A 6245-nucleotide genomic window follows, 5' to 3' on the forward strand; every position below is an offset into this window, starting at 1 on the left:
TACACTTCTCACAAAAAATAATTAGAAAAACAAAAGAGAATAACAATGGTTATTTCGATCTTTGAGGGTCAGTGGTGGCCAAGTTTCGGCGACTTTGCGCCTATTGACACTTTTGTTTAGCATGATCAGGACAACATATCCAAATTTCATAAAAATTGGCCGAAAGTCATTTTCCCATAGACAGTGTGCGGGGTCCTTTCTGCGCTTACAATCATGACGCCAGAAGTTTTTGAACGGTCTCGGTGAACTGCGATTTTTTTCATTTTAATATGGCGGGGGAAATGGAAGAAATAAACAAAGGTTTAACTTTAACCTACTACCTAACAGGAAAAGCGATTTATAAATAATTTTAAATTAATCATTTTTCGTAATCAGTCAATAATAACAAAACTGAGTAACTCTAACCATCGCTGTCGATTAATTTCACCGCAACAAATTCGTGATAATTTACAAAATCGTGGCTGAATTTATAGCAGAAGTCCTATGTTAAGAAAAACATCCCACTTTACGGAATTCATCGGGATTCTGAGCCGATGACTTCAATTCGTAAGCGCTGACAATCGTGACGTTATAACCGGAAGTTCTCAATATCGTTCAACAGCTTTTATCGGCTCAGCGCTGGCCTTGATGACTAGTTACTGAACGTACCCAAGGAGAAGGTTCCTCTTTTTTTTGTAAATTTTTGTTAATTACAAATTGAAGACATCAATTTTGAAAACCAAATTAATCTCTCTTTGAATTTCATAGATCAATTTTAGCGTGGTACCCTGTCCAAGGGAACTTATCTCCAGGAAGCGTTTAAGTATCACTGTGTCTGTTGCTCGCAGTACAGGGGCAAGGTGTTAAAAAACGGCGTTCTTAGTTTCGTGAATTTTGGATAAGGGTTTATTTTTATAAAATGCCTGAAATCTCATGCGTGTTTCTGTTGCGACTTAGGTGGGTGCTGTGTTTGTACTGGTTTTCTACTCCGACTACTATTTATTGACTGTTGGGACGGACCAAGCGCTAAAGGGTACATTAAAGGTCTTTGCATGCAAATGGAAAAGGTTCTACCAAGTTTGCAAGGTTTACGTATTATTACCAATTTGCGAAAGCGTCGGGTGGGTTTTGAACCCGGACCTACCTACCTGGAAGGCAAGTGATCTACCACAGAGCCACCGACACAACTCCAGCAGAATCTAAAATAATTAATTCACCTTAAGCGGACGCCTATATTTATAGCTTAAATAGTTTAACATTTGGTTATCATTTAAATATAACGGTATTTCGTGCTTGATTCAAATTATTTCGTAAAGGATTTCCAATGTTGCCGCTTGTCTGTTGAATAAAAACGTATACGGCAACCGACAGTTGAACTCGAGCCCTCCTCGCTCTACCACAGAACCACCGACATTTGTCATATGACAACGATATTTAGCAAAACATATATGGGGAAAGTCCGTCGATGTCCACGTTTTTATGAACTTATAAAAGTAAATTTATTATAGAATAAATTAAGGTAAATAAATCAATTTATCCTTTAAGATTAGTTATATTTATAGATTAAATTTAAATTAATTTGTTAATTTTAAAGTCCAGTTGTGGAAAGGAATTGAAGCCGAGTCCTATTTTTAGCAGTCGAATATTTTAATGCTAACCTTTACGTCAGAAGGTGGAAAATACGCTACCGAGATATTTAGACAAACAGCCTTCGAGAAAGTGCGTCTTCCTTTACGTTTTTTATGAACTTACTGACGTCAATTTATTCTATGATAAATTTACTTTAATAAGTTTAAAACGTAATCTTTTCCTTTAAGATTTGTTATATTTATAGATTACATTAAAAATATTTGATTTAATTTAAAATCCGGTTGTGCCCAGGAATCGAACTCGAGTCATATTTTTTAGGAGGGAGATCTCTTACAGCTGAGCCATTGACTTCCACGTTTTCAAGTTAAAAATAAATAATATCATAGACAAACCATGGAGGAATAACAGGATAAGTTTCAATTTGCCGCAATATTTAATACAGTACGACAGTTAGGTGACGCTTTAATCGCCTTTTAAAATAAACTGACGTAGCCCAAAGGCTCTCCTGGTATTTCTCTATGGACATACTCTTCCGAGGAGAGATCTATTTTGGCATGCCAACTTGCTATTTAATAACGAGGCAGATAACAACGTAAAATTAGTTTCTGAGCCATTTTAATATTTTCATTTTCTGGTTAATTGTTAGAATAATAATCAATTACACAAGGCAAATATTGGTGCCTACCGCAAGAATGAACAGTTGGAAGGAATTGCGGCTCGTCTAGACATTTCATTTTTAACGCCAATCAACAATGCTGCTGTTGTTTAAAACATTCGTTGATCTCCACGAACTATACTTTTATATTTATTTCCAATTAAAGCGACGCTATCGCAAAGCCTGCCCGATTCTATATTAATATTTTTGGTTTCTTTTTAGCGTTATTTATTACCTTAAATTCATTGAAGTCTTCTAATGCAGCATATATGTATTTGATATATTTCCTGTTCAATAACTGCGGGATGCTGTCGATGAACTCTATTTTATTCGTGGCCAATTCTCCTTTCATATTGCACAAATAGAACCGATTCATGAGGAAGGCTGCCCCTAACAACCAGCCGGTGAGGATGAGTCTCCTGATCGGGTCTCGCCCTCGATATTCATCAATTGCTGTTGGGCAAAATGTTAAAATGTTACATTTTAGGGAATTCATGAACAAAGTCTCTTAGTTGCGTACAGGGTGGCGGAATACATTGGGGAACGGAATTGGTAGAACATGTGTTACTTAATTTATTTTTCTTAGGGTCAAATCATGGCGCTTCTCGCACTTCCTAAACCAAATGCGAGACATTTAAACCGGGCACTAATCATAGACTACGTGAAGGGAGTTATTCTCGCGACTTTTTTTTATCAAACAATTAATAATTATGTTTACACGCATTTTGTTACTAAAAATAATTGGTCAGCTCGTAACCGACTGATCTTAATCACTTTATTTTTTTAGACAAAGCGTTTAATAACCCTTTCAAGTTCATGTGGTAGATTTTAAAAATCTATTGATTAAAAATCGCTAAGGAAAGGTTTTGACGGGTTTAATATTTGCCTTGACAATCGAAATTTTTTAATCAACTTAAAAAAGTGATTTCCCTATGAAAATTAACATAGGGGAATCGCAGACTTGAAATTTAAAAATTAAAAAAAATTAATAATATTAAAAACATTACACTTTAGGTAAAATGCAGGTAATTGCGTGTACATTTTGGTAAAATTGGGTAAAAACAGGTAAATTTGGGTTATGTTATTAAGAACGGGTAAATGCATGAACATTTCGGTAAATACCAGAAAATTTGTAAATTAGGCTTACGCAAGTCAATTGAATCAATTTGGTGAAAAATACAAAATTTGTACATGCCATTAAATTTGCTAAATTCGGTAATAATCGGGTATATTCAAGTGAATTTGGAAAATAAACGTGAAATTGGATAAATGCAAGTACATTTCGGTAAATGCAAATAAAATTTAGGTAAATTCCCATAAAATTGGGTAAAAGCAAATTAACTTGGCAAAATACAAGAGAAATTTGGTAAATACAAGAAAATTAGGGTCAATTTAAGTTTCAGTAAATACAGCAAATATTTTTTTTATTCACAAAATAGGAATATAAAAATAAATTGCAAAAAAATTATAACCGATTTAATCTGATGAAATATATTAAATTGTGTTAATAGAGATAAAATGTTCAATAAAGTTTAATGTGTTAATCCTGATTTAATCTTTTTATCTTGATTTAATATTTTATTCTTCATTTAATCTTTAAATCTTGATTTCATCTTTTAATCTTGATGTCATATTTTAATCTTGTTATCATCTTTTAATCTTGATTTTTTCACGATCTTATCTTTAATATTGATTTCATCTTATTATCTTGATTTATTCAAGATCTGATCTTTAATCCGCAGTCTTATATTTGTATCATTATTTAGTCGTCTTTATCGTGATTTAATCGGCTTAATCGCAATGTAATTGGCTTGATAACGGAATTGATTCAACCGTTATTAACTCCGAATTAAATGAAATAATAATGTGATATTTAACGTATTTCTAAGCAATTACTTTTTATATTGTATGCCGAACGATCTTGGTTAACAGTGGTACCGAGAAAAAGCAATCATCGTTAAAGTCTCACGAAAACTGAAGGCACTTGCTGTTAGAGGGGCTCTTTTCGTTAGTTTTTTTTAACGACGTCTTTCGAGAACGCTCAAGATTTCAAACTTCGCTATTATAAGTTTATCCACGGAAGATTATTATCTCCATTAAAAATTTTAATTTAAAAAATTAAATATCCAATGCTTTTCCTAGATTTTTGTTACCTTTTAATTTCAATCTAAACAAACTTTGTTAGTCACACTTTATGTAATTCCTCAAATGCATTTGTATTTAACCAAATATGATCATTTTAAAACAATAATCGTATTAAAATTTCTGATAATACCTGCATTTACACGATTTCACGTGCAGTAAACAAATGTATCTGCATTCACCCAAATTTATGAACATATACCCAAATTAACGTGCGTTTACGTACTTCACGAGTATATACCAAAATTTATTGGCCTTACCCAAATCGACATGCGTTTACCCAAATTTACTTGAAATTAAACAATTTTAAGTGCAATTATCCAAATGTAATTGCTATTTACCAAATGTATTATCATTTACCCAAATTTACGTGCATTTACACAATTGTATGTGCCTTTTACTCAATGTAACCTAAATTTAACGAAGGAATAATATTTAAATATAATTTTATTTTTAAATATTTTAAAAGATTTCAAAGGGTGGAACCGTTAAAATCTGTGACTCCCCAATAGATAAAATAAATTTTTAAGTTGTCAATAACATTTTTGGTTGCCATAGCAAAAATATAGCCCGTTGAAACTTTTCCTTTTCGGAGTTTTTAAGTTACGTAAATGTCTATGTATGTTTTGAATTTAAACAAAAGCGGTTAAATCACCTTTAGTCAAATGTGTTATTTAAATTTTATAACACAGGAGTTTTAAGTGAGTCCCGAAACGAAAGCGAGTTAAGAGTAATTAGAATCTCGAAATCTTCTCTCTGGGTTTGGGTGTTTTGCCGTTACGCAATTACTAACGCTAGGTTAATCCTAAACATTTAAAATTTAAGAAAAACCCCTATTGATATACTTGTCGCTGCTGTTTATCTCTTGTTGTGATTTGGTTAAATAATTATTATTTTTTTCCATCTACATCCACCATTGAAATGTAATGATATTTACGATACAATGCTTGATCACACCAATGGTTGTATCGTCGATACAAATAAAACTTATTTTTTATTCAATTGTTATACGGATTTAAATTCTAGTATGAGATGAATTGGCGTTTTCTAATAGTGGCGAAACCAAGTGGGAAGTACATGCATTAAAGCAGATGAAATATTTCTATTTACGGTTCAAAACGAGATGAGAGAAATAAACGAAGCAGCTATTCTCGATCCTCGCCAGGAGAGTGTTCGTTATTCCATTTCCTCTGAGCTGTAGAACCACAGCCGAAAAGAGGGAGATTGCAACGAGGGAAATCAGAAGAAGCGTCCAAATTGTGGTTCCCAAGGCTTTTGCAGGCATCAGAACTTGAGAATCATTTCCTTCATCTTCCAAACAACTAAAGATGTGGCGGAATTCTGATTTGTACGCAGGACTGAAATGCTCTTTCCTTACTTGACCTCCCAAAGTGCGATAACTCATAGGAATATATCCAGCTTCTACTGTCTATGAAAATTAATAAGCCAATTTAAGAAAGCGAAGCAAAATTCCTAAAAAAAACTTCCAATTTACTTCTTTTAAACCATTTGTGTATCTGCATCTCTCACTCTGTTTATACAGGGTGTTTTGAATTCCTCTGACTGGGAATTTTTCAGAAACTGCAAGAGATAGAGTTCCAACATTTTCAGGCTATTATTTCTAATGTCGGATTACTTTAAATCTTAGAAAAATCGGAAATATTTTCGGGTTTTTAAACAAAATAATTTATCACCGGTAGGTGCTAGAGTAAACGTTTCAATGAGAAGAAATTGGTTTCATTTAAAAAAAACGAATGAAGATATGAGTTCATGAAAAAGCAAGCTATCCATACGGGCCAATAGCCTTTGCATTTATGTACGTAAATTAAAGAAATTACGTTAAAAGATTAAATTCCTAAAAAAAGTACATGTTATTTAA

Source organism: Leiobunum rupestre, chromosome 5, assembly GCF_980474605.1.
Source record: "Leiobunum rupestre chromosome 5, qqLeiRupe1.1.hap1, whole genome shotgun sequence".
Classification (NCBI taxonomy): Eukaryota; Metazoa; Arthropoda; class Arachnida; order Opiliones; family Sclerosomatidae; genus Leiobunum; species Leiobunum rupestre.